Source organism: Lepisosteus oculatus, chromosome 11 (genome assembly GCF_040954835.1).
Source record: "Lepisosteus oculatus isolate fLepOcu1 chromosome 11, fLepOcu1.hap2, whole genome shotgun sequence".
NCBI classification, from domain to species: Eukaryota; Metazoa; Chordata; class Actinopteri; order Semionotiformes; family Lepisosteidae; genus Lepisosteus; species Lepisosteus oculatus.
This window is the reverse complement of record NC_090706.1, coordinates 5,001-19,312: the sequence shown is the minus strand read 5'-3', so window position 1 is coordinate 19,312 and position 14,312 is coordinate 5,001. Positions and strand designations below refer to the sequence as shown.

The following is a 14,312-nucleotide window of genomic DNA, read 5'->3' as shown; positions in this document are numbered from 1 at the left end:
TGAAGTTCTTGGACCATAGCCTGCATCTTTAATGCTGATCTGCTTATTGCTCTTAACCCAATCAGTGCAACTTTTTGGCCAAGATAAAGGTGAGTTTGAAGGTAAGTAGAGGGGAGGTACAACTCAAACTCTTTTTATGAGACTGGTCTGTAGTGGTGTTGATTGTGTTTGTAAATGAGACTAGTGCAATGATCGGTGCTTCCCAGTCCCTGGCCATCTGAAAGCACAGTGTGGAGTGACAGGCGTGGAGAATCCTGTTCAGAGGAAGCTCACTGGCTGGCTAAAAGGATACCAGCTGTGTGACCTGTTGATGTCCATTTGTGAGAATTTAAGTCTTCCACTTTGAAGAGTGGAAAGTGAAGAGATGCTGCAAGCTGTCCTTCTTGAAATTCTTGGATGCCCGTGGATCTTGGAGCAGGTACAAAGGTAGTGTCTTTTGACATGGTCCCTGGACCAGAGGTGGGTTTCACTCTTTTCCCATCATGAAAAGGTGCTTTTGGAGAAGGCTGTGTTAAGCTCTTGGACATCTTCAGATGGATAAGGTCATGCTTTAATGTGCTAAATGTTTTTTTTTCTTTTTGGCTATCTTCTGGGTTTTGTTCCCTGCTTGGGTGAAGCACTCCCACACTGACGTGCACTTGACTGGCTGTCATTCTGGCTCAAAGACTGAATTAGTTTTGTATCTGATTTATTTCATGGGTGCACACATGTAAATAAATCACTTTGGATACACTGCAGTACAACAGTGACTTGGCGCACCAGCAGCCTCTTTCACTGCAGACTCCTTGCTGGTTATGTCTTTGAGGAGACAGCATGTCAGCCAGGTTCTCTTGATGGGTGTTGGACAGGAACTGATTTCTTCACAGAGGAGGAACTGCAATGGATCCCACCCCCTGTGGCACGAGCCCTGGACTGGGGGTTTTCTCTTTGCTCTCTGCAGGGTGTTTTACAGTTGGTCTGTGTTGGACAGATGCTGCACTGTGTCTATGTTGGAAGTAGAAATGCTGGCTTGTCTGTTTCTAACAAGTGCAGAGGACTTGGTCTAAATTTCTCTCCTTTTCAGGCTCTCTGCTGCCAGAAGGGTTGACCAGGCCTTTGCTCCAGACGGAGGATCTTTTATCACCAGGAGTGGAGAACAGATGGTGCTGGTCTCCGGGACCTTTCCATGAAGATCTGTTGGAGGAGTGGGGTGCTTGTTCCAAGACAAAGTCAACAGTAACATCAAAGGATCTAGTCAGGTCAGTGGGTCAGGTGAGTCCCTTTCCATCCAGGAAGAGAGATGGGGCATTTTGAGCATAATGAGCACACTGGGTACATGGGGTTTTAATGGGGTACATTTGGGTACTATGGGTATATGTTGGTTTATTTGGGTACATTCAGGTACATTAGTGTAGACTGCATATCACGTTAAATGGGGTACGTTGAGTATATTGGGCAGGCAGCTTTTGGCGTGTGCAAGGGAGTTGCAGCATACAGGTGCAGTACATCCTAAAAACGCCATATATTACTCTTGACTTATCATTTTTTACACTTAAAATGGACTTGAAAGACACTGTTGTGAGAGGAATGTAGGACAATCTGAAAGCCATGCATTATCTTTAGTTCATTTCACAGAGAATTGAATATTGGAGAATCTTTGATTTTGTAATTTTAACAGTTCTATTTATTCTCTCAGTGTCCACGCTTTATAAGGCATTGGAAGAGAAGCAAGTGGATCTATGTCTTGGGTAAGCAGGCAAGAAGATTCTGGGTTATTTTGTTTGGGTTTGTTGGGGTTGAGGAAAGGGATAAGTTGGTTAGCTGGCTGTTTTGAGAAGGATGAACCTGTAATTTGTAACTTGTGTACTTATGTTTTAAACAAGATAATAGAACTGAAGTTCTCCCTTGTGGTAGGAGTCCTGCACCGTGGGTATTTCCCTTTGCACTCTTCAGGGTGGTTTTCTGTTGGTTTGTCCTGAAAAGGTGTAGCACTGAACATTATGGGAGTTTAGGTCAAAACTGGTGTTGGGAGTGGGAATGCTGGCTGGACCATTTCTGACTAGTGCAGAGGACTCAGTCCAGTTTCTTATTTTTTCTTGAGGTTCTCTGCTGTCTGGGGGATGACCAGCCCTTTGCTGCCAAGGGAGGACGTTCACCAGGACTGGAGCCCAGATGCAGCAGACTGGGTAGTGGGTTCTGTCTGCCAAGATCTGCTTGGGGAATCATGTGCCTGTTCCAATTCCAGAAGCCAATGGACTCATCAGAGGAGCATCAAAGCTGCTTTAGAAGTTCCTAACAACAAAGGCAGAGAAAGGGAGGGAGGTCTTTGGTGGGTTAATTGTGGGCAGGAAAGAGGTTCAGGTGCTATTCGTTGTACAACAAGAGCTGCATGAAGCTCTAAGTGAATCTCTGCACACCTGCCTTGTAATGGCTGTTAGGACCATGGCTTGTAACTTCAGCACCTGAGCCACCTGGCAGGGAGGAGACAAAGTGACTTCTAGTGCTGGAATGGAGAAAGAGTTGGCAGTTGGTAACTTTGTAGCTGTTTTGCACATTCTAGGCCATTTGAAAAGCAGAGTTTGAGAGACTCAAAGGTCATGCAATGATTTATTTGCATGGGTGCACACATGTATATAAATCTTGCATTGGCTGTAGAGTAAAACTGAATTGAGCACGTAAGGTAGAAATGAATAAAAGGAAAACTAATGCCATCCACTCACTTGGAAAAGAGGGATTGGTTTAGCTGTGTGCCGCTCTTTTTTGGTACCTGCACAGAAAGCCCTTTGTCATGGGAGGGGATTTCCTACAGAATGAGGTAGGAGAAAGATGGGGGTTGATTGTTCTGTTTTGTGAGAAGAGATATGTAGTTATGTGGCTTTGTAAATTCTTTGCCAGAAAATGTCCTCATGTATTGAAGATCTATATTTTTGTTGGTGTGGGATGATTAAAAATGGCTAAATGTACTGAGTCGGTTTTCTTTTGTTTCTTGTATGCTGGTTGTGGTTGTACAAGGTGCTATATTGAGTATATACTGGCACTGGACCTGCTTTTCCCTACATTGTTTTATTTAGGTCACAATCTTTGGGTACATTTATTTGGGTACTTTTTGGGTACATTCCTCAGCATAGAGGATGTTTATAAGCAGTTTTAATTTTATTTTTAGTGATCTAAGCATTTGTATACATTCCTGTATTATGAAAACCTGTGGTATTTGTGGAGAAAATAGGTAAGCTTTAAGGTATATATTTTAGACATTGACGGTGTAAAACACAGAATTGAAATGCAGTTTGTGGTTTTTAAATGTTTTTAAATTGGCCACTGGGTGATCTGTGCATAGTGAAATAGTGCAGAAATTAATATGCACATTTATTCCCATTTGTTTATATGCTGGGGCGGCATTATGCAGGGGTGGGCCCCGTGTGGAGGTGGAGCCCTGGTAGAAGGGTAACCCCTTGTCTTTGTAGTCCCAGCTGTCCTGGCTTCCAGCTTATGAGTCCCAGCTAGGCAGGTCCTATAAAGGCACACTGGACACCCTCTGAGAGGAGTAGAGACACCCCTGGATGATGGTGTTTTTGCACCATCAGTCCTGCTGAGTATTGTACCTGTCTTAGGTTTTCATCTTCTGTTTTGCCTGTCCCTTTATGCCCTTTCACAGGGGCAGGCAAACGCATGCACCTTTTTATGCACTAACTTGTTATGCACAGACTGGACCCCACTGAATAGCAAATGTCCAGCTTGGTGACTGCTGTGCTAGTAGTTTTGTCCCCAAGCTGGACCCCATTAGGTAGGTTAAGCCCAGCTTGTAGGTAAAATGGCAGTCGCTTACTTTATTTTCTCACTTTTTGTATTGTTTTTGTTCCCAGCTAACCTCACACTGGTGCTTCTGTCTCCTCAGCTGGGGTGTTGACTTTTTACTGGTGCTGTCCGTGGTCCCTCCCACTATACACTTTCATTTAAGAGTAATTGCTGTATAATTTCAGTTTTCCATTCCATTTCAAGTGAAAATGTCTGAAAAGCAGTTTACTTAAGTATGTTGTGTAGTATATCAGGTTTATTGTATTTGCGGTGAATTGGGCTGCTGACATTACTAAATCTCTTAATGTAACAGTTGATGTCTTTTAAAGGGGTACAAAAGTGTGGGACTGAGATAGTACTACTGCTACAGATCAAGCCATTTCATACTGTATAGATTGAGACTGCATTGCAAAGGAAAGTGCTATTTTTGTAACACCTTGTTTGTGAAATATTTATGTAATTAGTTAGTGTGAAATTGTTATAGCTGCAGCAGTTTAATATTACAGAGTAGACCAACAGCAGGAATATAATAGTTTATTTATGAAAAAAAAGGAGTTGTCAGAATTGTATTGAGTTGTGTAGAGGTTGCAGTTTGGGGTAGAGACAACTGCTAGCCATGCTGGCACTACAAAGGGTTAAATTCAAAAGAGGTTAATGGTCTAGAAAATGTAAGTGTTATACAGTTTTAAACTGTAAGTAGATTGTTTGGTTAGTGAGGTCTGGTTTAAATGACTGATAACTGCCAACTAGGAGGTATAAATCCATTTACAATGGTTTACCCATACAGCTCACTGCACTGATGAAGATGGGTGGGAAGCCAGTCCATTCCTCAGGTCTCATCATGCCAAAATGCAATTAACCCACCTCCATGCTCCTGGACTGCTTCTGAACTAGTTTTCATAAATAAAATGTAATGTGTAGAAAAATAAACTGGTGACACAAGGACCATGTGTAAGGAGTGTTTATTTTTATGAGCACAGGGTGGACGAGTCATTGACAACCACAATGATGTCCTGGAGAGGAGCAAGAATGTGCACATTGACTTTAGCAATGGTATGTATCATTCATAGGGTACATAAAAATAATCTGGTTTAACATGAGTAATTATCATGTCAAACTGTCGGGTTGCTAGTTGATTCACAGCAGCCTTTTATTCGTCATTTGTAAAAGAATCCAGGGTGTTCAGCTCAAGGATTTGCCATGTAGTGTTTTCCAGACCATCACGGCAGTTGTGACATGTCTCCCATTCTTGCCTCCAAAGTCCTCCAGATTAACAAACAATAGGTACGTGAATCTTATTTTGAAGGAGGTGAGAAGAAATTATATGAAAAGGTCAGATCCAGATCCAGCTTTAAGTTCAACTGCTTTTAGATGTAATTAAATTGAAGGAAACTGTGACATGCTATGTTCTGAAAGATTTTAAATGTCACTCTAGTTGTGCCATACTCATATGAGCCATAGGAGCTTAGTAGTTATTGTACTTATCAAGGCTTTGTTGATTTATTACTCTTCTGTTTTTGGTATGGTAGCTAAAGTGCTCAGTTTATTCAAACTATGAGGGCTTAGGGGTCTTTTTCTCCAATCCCAGAGGTTAAAGTGTGTATTGGTTCAGTCCAGCACAGAATTTAAGGACCTTTAAAATTATAATGTAGTCAATTTCATTAGTTAAATTCCAGTTTTTCAAGTATCTCATCTTGTTTTTCTTATAACCTTTTAAAGTTAATTACATTATAATAATAATTGCTTACACTTATATAGTGATTTCCTGGACACTCCACTCAAAGTGCTTTACAGGCAATGGGGAGTCCCCTCCATCACCACCAATGTGCAGCCTTACCTGCATGATGCAAACGCAGCCATAGTGTGTCAGAACTCTCACCACACACCAGCTCTCACTGTGGAAGAGAAAGAGTGATGAAGCCAGCTCAGAGATGGGGTTATTAGGAGTACATGATCAGTAAGGACCAATGGGAAAATAGACCAGGACACCAGGGTAATACCCCTACTCTTTTTGAGAAATGCCCTGGGAGTTTTTATGACCACAGGATCTCAGTTTTACTTTTCATCTGAAGGACTGTGCCTTTTTACAGTGTAGTGTCCCCTTCACTATACTGGGGCATTAGGACCAACCTAGACTGAAAGGTGAGTGCCCCCTGCAAGTCCAAATAACAGCTCTTCCAGCAGCAACCTTAGTTTTTCCCAGGAGGTCTCCAATTCAGGTATTGACCAGGCTCACGTCTGCTTAGCTTTAGTGGGCTACCATCTGGGGGCTGCAGGGTGATATGGCTGCTGGCAAGATAATGAAATAGGTCCTCTTAATTAATATGGAGCTGTTTGGAAGTTTCCACAAATTATAAAGTCAGTAGAAACTTTAACAAGTATGAGTAGGCTATTACAAAAAAGGTAGTAGATTGGGTTCTTAAATATCAAGCTAAAAGTACTTTTCTCAACAAAAGTTTTGTAGGAGCAGCCAAGTGAATTTAATCTAAGCACTCCTTCTCTAAAATAAAGTTTGTAAGAAAAAACATGGGACTAACCAGCAAATGAAAGATTTGTCCCAAAACCAGTAAAGAAACAGTACTCACCACTCTACTCAGCTCCCGGACTCTTGAATGAAAACAGAGGCACAGGGAGTCTGCTCTTTTATCCTCTGAGCTGGGCTGGCTCCTCCCCCTCAGAATATACCAAGTCCAGTGAGGGGTAAAACCTTCATAGCTGACACCTATAGTGAATAGCTGAAAACAAGATTAAATTAACAAGGTTAGAGCCAGCAGCCATATCACCCTGCAACTTGCACCTGGGAACCCACTGAAGCTAAGCAGGTGTGAGCATGGTAAGTACCTGGATGGGAGACCTCCTGGGAAAAACTAAGGTTGCTGCTGAAAGAGGTGTTAGTGGGGCCAGCAGGGGGTGCTCACCCTGTGGTCCATGTGGGTCCTAATGCCCCAGTATAGTGGTGGGGACACTATACTGTAAACAGGTGCCGTCCTTCAGATGAGATGTAAAACCGAGGTCCTGACTCTCTGTGGTCATTAAAAATCCCATGGTGTTTCTTGTAAAGAGTAGAGGTGTAACCCCAGTGTCTAGCCACATTTCCCATTGGTCCTTACCAATCATGGCCTCCTAATAATCCCCATCTATGAATTGGCTTCATCACTCTCCTCTCTACTGAGAACTGGTGTGTGGGGAGCGGACTGGTGCATTATCCAGGTGGGTGCTGCACATTGGTGGTGGTGGAGGGGATCCCCATTACCTGTAAAGTGCTTTGAGTGGAGTGTCCAGAAAAGTGCTATATAAGTGTAAGCAATCATTATTATAAATCAAAAGATATTCAAACTCAATATAATAGGTCTATTCATTTGAAGATGGATTCTAAATTTATCATTTTTTGGGTTAAATAAAGTGCAACTGATTGAATCTTATGAGTGGGATGCTATTCATTGATTCTTCCTGTTTTCGCTTTTGAGCTTCTCTGTGTTTGGTGATCAAGAGATTTATACAGAAATAAGCATTCAAAGTGCATGTTTAAATATTAATATGGAATTTTACAGCTAAAGGGAAATTTTGGTAGCTGAGCATAAAAATAACAGGAGCATAATGTCCTTCAAGATCATATTATCATAAAAGATATTAATATAGGAATATAAACATTATATTTAATATCCATGGCTGATAGTGGTAGCTTATATAAACAGTACACAACAATTTTCCACTTTACAAACATTTTATGCATCAGTCTTTAACTATGTCACTTACTGTAGTTATTTTGGAAAAGTTGTGATGTGCTCTTTCTGACTATATTTGTAGTTTTAAATACTATTTTAATATATAATTATATATATTTTCTATGAATCCTTGCTGTTTTTATGCCAGTAAAAAAGTGTACTTTTTAGAATCTGCTTAGTAGGGAATATAATATGGAATCATGTAGTAAAAGAAATTAGTAATGATATCAATAGATCAAAATATGATGTATTTATATAACTGATGGTATAACCGCAGTCCACTTTCTTTGTAAATTTTTTATTTTTTTCTGACTCGTTCACTCTTGATTCCTTTCGGTACATTTTGACTTGTCTGTTTCAGCGATGCTTGCAAGTGCTCTGTTGGTGTAGTGTGTTTGGGGGGTGGGTTCCTCTCTGGGAGATCTGGGTTCAGTTCCTGCTTAGGGCACATGTTTGTTTTCTAATAAACAGTCTCATTAAAAAGTAAATAGTAGGTACACTATATTTTTATATATCTGCAAAAAAAGACACACCGTGTTCAAACCACAAGCATGTTAAAAATAGGTTTAGATAGTAAAAATTCTTAATGTATGAAATAGGGTAGAGCATGCTACATTACGGTCCATGACCAGTCTTTCGGGGCCTGGTTAGCTCAATTGGTAAGCACGTGGTGCTGATAACACCAAGGTTGTGGGTTCAATCCCCATATGACCCAGGAAATCCCCTTTTCCTCGGGGCAGTGTAGTGGCTCTGTGGCTGAGGATCTGTGGCTGGCAGAGGAGTCCTATGCCATTGGGCTCCTGAGTGAACCCCCAACTGCTCTGGGGACACTGTAAAAATGGCTGACCCTGTGCTCTGACCCCCAGCTTCTCCCCCTGTCTGTGTGTCTCGTGGAGAGCAAGTTGGGGTCTATGAAAAGACAAATTCCTAATATCAAAAAATCATATATGGCCAATGCAGTGATCTTATCTATTTTCCATGACCTCAATGGGGACACTAAAAGTTTTAATAATTAAATGTCAAATTGTTTCCAAAACATCACAGTTCCATATTAAAATTATTATCAAGTGGTATTAATTCAGTACCACTTTTTTATAATAACATGAAGTGGTGTTTTTACTATACATTCTTAGAAAAGGATAAAACATTATGACTTTTTATGAAGTACAGTATATAAACTTTATAATGGTAGAAGCAACAAGTTTAAACTTTTCCATAATCCATTGTAAGTCACCAAGTTAAAGATTTTGATGCATAAAAATTATGTATGAAGAAGGTGGAATACTGTTGTGTACATTTTATTATTTAGCTTCCACTACCATCTACTGTGTGTACATTATTTATATATTACATTATGCTTCTGTTTTTAATTTACAGTATAATATTAAACATTTTTATATTTCCAACTGAACAATTTTGTTTTTATTAAATCTACCTACTTTTTAAGTACTTTAATATTAAACACGGTGTCATACACAGTATACAATTTGATTTCTATTACTGAAAAAAGATTAAACATCCCCTTTGAATGGGATTCAAAATCAGGCATTTTCTGGTGACTGTCCAAATGTTCCACAAAGTAGTGTAGTCCCACAACTAAGTATTTGTAAAAAGTTTTGGTACCCAGTAGATCCTGAACCTCTTAAGTATCCCTGCATTGTCACCCATGCATTCTGAATGGCTTGATCTGTAGATGGGTTGGCTAATACTTTGTCATTGGAAACTGGTGTGTTGCATTATAAACAATTTGGTTTTGCTAACTGACCATTTTGAGGAGATGTTGGGATAGGTTCTTGCTGAATTAGCCACACCTCTGAGTTAATCATGAGGGTTTTAAAGACACAGCATTGGGATCAGTAGTCATTCTGTTTCTGGCTCCTGCAAGGGTAGGAGCTCTTGGCTTGCAGCTGTGGTGGCCCGAAGACTGCGGAGAAAGGTGAGTGGTTTTGATGTTTTTGGGTAGTAATTTGAAAAAGTTTGAAGGTTGAAGGTGTTTAGAATATTTGTGCACTGTGAATTTGAGAAGGTTTTTGGTATGTGTCTGGTGGAAAGGTGGCATATTCAGTTGAAACTTAACTTTCTTCTAAAGACTGTCCAAATGTTCCACAAAAGTAGTGTAGTCCCACAACTGAGTATTTGTAAAAACTTGTGGTACCCAGCAGATCCTGATCCTCTAAGTAACCCCCAGCATTATCACCCGTGCATTCTGAATGGCTGGATCTGTAGATGGGCTGGCTAATACTTGTTTAGTCATTGGAAACAGGTGTGTGTTGCATTATAAACAATAGGGCTTTGCAAATTGACCATTTTAAGGAGATGTTGGGATAGGTTCTTGGTGAATTGGCCACACCTCTGAGTTAATCATAAGGGTTTTAAAGATGCAGTCTGGGGGCTAGTAGTCATTCTGTTTCCGGCTCCTGTAAGGGTAGGAGCTCTTGGCTTGCAGCTGTGATGTCCTGAAGGTGGGTGGTTTTGATGTGTTTGTTGGCTTTGGGTTGTAATTTGAAAAACAATTTGAAGGTGTTTAGAATATTTAATGTGAGTTTTGGAAAGTTTTTGGTATGTGTTGGGTGGAAAGGTAGCATATTCAGTTGAAACTAGACTTTCTTTGAAAGACTCTGAAGAAACATGTCTACTGAAATCTGGATTTTTTTGGCATCTTTAAATTGAAATGTTTTCACCCATGGGTTATCTTCAATAAGATGACCTTTGTAAATGGCTTTCCAAAGGCTGGTAGATGAGGATTTAAACCTCTTGGGACCTGAATTTGTTAATTTTCCTTGATTTTTGTAAGCATTCGAAGAAATAAGACAATACAATCCTGGATGAGTGCTTTCACAAGGATGGCAGGTAAGAGAATACACATTTTAGGGGTTGACAAGAAGGTAGTATTTTTAGATCAGGGTCAGTGTTCTGGGAAGATTTGAGTTGGAGAAATTGAGATGTATGTTTGGGGTGTGTAACTGATTTTTGTTGTATATCTAAAGTAATTTTTGAGGGCAAGTTGACATTTGGAATAATTACATGATGGTTTTTCCTTGAACCATGATGGCATTTATAGCTTGTTGAATTGTGAATATTGTACTGGAGGTAAAGTATGTTGTTGGTGGTATGTTTTTTTTCATACAATGTAAAACTGAAGTTGGAGCATTTCTTTCTCTTTGATTGTGGAGGTAGTTTAGTTGTTTCTTAATGGGGAAACTGCACAATTACCTTTTTTTTTGCAAGGGGTATTCTGTGGGAAGGGAGTTCTTGGTTTTGGGGGAGGGTTTGTTATGAATTGAAGTATTTTATTTTGATGTTTAATATAAATGTAAACTAATCTTTAAGTTGTTTTTTTTCTACTTTGGTCATTTTGTGGGAGGTGGTGGCCAGATCTTTGTTTCATTGGGTACCTGTATGTCTGCATGTGGTGCAGATGTGGGAGACGGTGTCCATCTTCCAAGAGAGGTGTTTGTAGTGTGAGATTTTTTAGTATTTTTATTTCCTGACCAGAATTGGAACAGAAGGTGAAAATGGTGTGCATCTTGAAGAGGCCTCATCAGGAGCAGCTTTTGAGTGGACCTTTTTCCTCTGCCAGTGTTTCAACTTTAGACTTTTTCTACAACCAAATCATGTGTCTGGATGGAGTTGAGGAGCCTGTCTGAAGTAGTAATGGACTTTTAAAAGAAGTAAATAGTTGTGGTATGTTAAGTAAATTTTGTTCTGTGTATTATTTTGAGTAAGTGAATGTGGAATCATTGTAGCCTGTAATGTGGTGTTTTCTTGGATTGTAAAGAACTTGATTATGTTGGGGAAAAATGGTTTGTAAATTGTTTTGTATTGTAAAGGGCAATGTCCCTAACTGTAAACTTTGTTTTTAATTAATTGTAATGCAATGTCCTTGAAATAGTTTAATGCTCACTGAATGTTATGTTGCCAATTGTCATGCTGTAGTATTGTAATTTGAGCACAATAAAGTTTCTGGGAGTGCTCTTTGAGGATTTGTATTGATGACAGAAAGAAATGTGGGTGTTTGTTATACAATGTTGTTGTTTTAAGCTGTACTGTTTTTAGTGATTTGAGAAATCATCCTTTGTGTGTTTTTATTTTCAAATGAGCTAGAATGCAAGTTATTTTTTTAAAGAGTGGTGTTTGATTGTTTAGGTTTTGTTGAAAGTATGTAAATTGTAATGTTTAACACCCTTTTATAGCTTGAAGAGGCAGGTGGTAAGTACCTTGTGTGTGTGTGGGGGGGGGGGGTTAGGGATAGCTTTTAGCTCAGTTTTAGCTAGCTGTTGTTTTGTTTTGGGTTAACTTTGCTTCTAACCCTAGAACCATACCACCATGTTCTGTGCATTGCTTTGAGCAAGTGAATGTGGGATCATTGTAGCCTGTAATGTGGTGTTTTCTTGGATTGTAAAGAACTTGATTATGTTGGGGAAAAATGGTTTGTAAATTGTTTTGTATTGTAAAGGGCAATGTCCCTAACTGTAAACTTTGTTTTTAATTAATTGTAATGCAATGTCCTTGAAATAGTTTAATGCTCACTGAATGTTATGTTGCCAATTGTCATGCTGTAGTATTGTAATTTGAGCACAATAAAGTTTCTGGGAGTGCTCTTTGAGGATTTGTATTGATGACAGAGAAATGTGGGTATGTTTGTTATACAATGTCATTGTTTTAAGCTGTACTGTATTTTTAGTGATTTGAGAAATCATCCTTTGTGTGTTTTTATTCATTTATTTATTTCAAATTTACTCATTTATTTCAAATGAGCTAGAATGCAAGTTCTTTTCTTAAAGAGCAGTGTTTGTTTAGGTTTTGTTGAAATGATGTAATGTTTAACACCCTTTCATAGCTTGAAGAGGCAGGTGGTAAGTACCTATTTGTGTGTGTGGTTAGGGATAGCTTTTAGCTCAGTAGTTTTAGCTTGCTGTTATTGTCTTGTTTTGGGTTAACTTTGCTTCTAACCCTAGAAACATACCACCATGTTCTGTGCATTGTTTTGAGATAGTGGATGTGGGATCATAGCCTGTAAAGTGGTGTTTTCTTGGATTGTAAAGAACTTGATTATGTTGGGGAAAAATGGTTTGTAAATTGTTTTCTGTCAAGGACAATGTCCCTAACTGTAAACTGTTTTTAATGTTTGTAATGCAATGTACTTGAAATAGTGAATGCTCACTTAATGTTATATTGCCAATCTTCATGATGTAGTTGAGTATTGTGATTTGAGCACAGTAAAGGTTCTGGGTGTGCTTTTTGAGATTTGTAATGATGGCAAAAGATGTTTGTTATGCAATGTCATTGTTTTAAGTTGTACAGTATGTTAGTGATGACAGAATATGTCTTTTGTTTTTTTAAATGAGGTAGTGAAAAATCTGAATTGCAAAGTGTATTTTTTATTTGTAATGCAATGTATTGGAAGTGAGTTAATTTTCAATGAATGTTATGTTGCAAATATTTGTGTTTAGTATTGTAATCTGAGCACAATAAAATTTTGGGTGTGCTCTGTTAGGGTTTAATAATGATTGGAAAGTTTTGGAATATTTTTGTGTAATGTTCTTATTAGAACTGTATTTTTAGTGATTTGAGTTTTGGGTGTGCAATATTAATTGTAATGTGATTTATACTTTGAACTTGTTAATGTTTGTAAACAGTTCTGATCAGTGCTGTCAAGGGCTGACAAAGGAGGTGGTGAGTACAATTTGTGTTTGTATGGTTGTAGCCTTTAGCTGTAGCATTTGTAGGATGTAATTCCAATGTCAACTTTCTTGGGACCCCAGAAAGTTAAGTTAAGTTAAGTTAAGTTAAGTTAAGTTAAGTTAAGTTAAGTTAAGTTAAGTTAAGTTAAGTTAAGTTAAGTTAAGTTAAGTTAAGTTAAGTTAAGTTAAGTTAAGTTAAGTTAAGTTAAGTTAAGTTAAGTTAAGTTAAGTTAAGTTAAGTTAAGTTAAGTTAAGTTAAGTTAAGTTAAGTTAAGTTAAGTTAAGTTAAGTTAAGTTAAGTTAAGTTAAGTTAAGTTAAGTTAAGTTAAGTTAAGTTAAGTTAAGTTAAGTTAAGTTAAGTTAAGTTAAGTTAAGTTAAGTTAAGTTAAGTTAAGTTAAGTTAAGTTAAGTTAAGTTAAGTTAAGTTAAGTTAAGTTAAGTTAAGTTAAGTTAAGTTAAGTTAAGTTAAGTTAAGTTAAGTTAAGTTAAGTTAAGTTAAGTTAAGTTAAGTTAAGTTAAGTTAAGTTAAGTTAAGTTAAGTTAAGTTAAGTTAAGTTAAGTTAAGTTAAGTTAAGTTAAGTTAAGTTAAGTTAAGTTAAGTTAAGTTAAGTTAAGTTAAGTTAAGTTAAGTTAAGTTAAGTTAAGTGTTAGGGTTAGGGTTAGGGTTAGGGTTAGGGTTAGGGTTAGGGTTAGGGTTAGGGTTAGGGTTAGGGTTAGGGTTAGGGTTAGGGTTAGGGTTAGGGTTAGGGTTAGGGTTAGGGTTAGGGTTAGGGTTAGGGTTAGGGTTAGGGTTAGGGTTAGGGTTAGGGTTAGGGTTAGGGTTAGGGTTAGGGTTAGGGTTAGGGTTAGGGTTAGGGTTAGGGTTAGGGTTAGGGTTAGGGTTAGGGTTAGGGTTAGGGTTAGGGTTAGGGTTAGGGTTAGGGTTAGGGTTAGGGTTAGGGTTAGGGTTAGGGTTAGGGTTAGGGTTAGGGTTAGGGTTAGGGTTAGGGTTAGGGTTAGGGTTAGGGTTAGGGTTAGGGTTAGGGTTAGGGTTAGGGTTAGGGTTAGGGTTAGGGTTAGGGTTAGGGTTAGGGTTAGGGTTAGGGTTAGGGTTAGGGTTAGGGTTAGGGTTAGGGTTAGGGTTAGGGTT

General features: G+C 38.6%; 1 long non-coding RNA gene across 1 annotated transcript; it reads left to right on the top strand.

The window, feature by feature from the left end:
- Nucleotides 1-9,380: 9,380 nt before the first annotated feature.
- On the top strand, nucleotides 9,381-11,470 carry LOC138241899 (uncharacterized). Its single transcript, XR_011191190.1, has 3 exons — nucleotides 9,381-9,435; nucleotides 10,294-10,349; nucleotides 10,995-11,470. It is a non-coding gene; the product is annotated as an uncharacterized lncRNA (long non-coding RNA).
- Nucleotides 11,471-14,312: the final 2,842 nt, after the last annotated feature.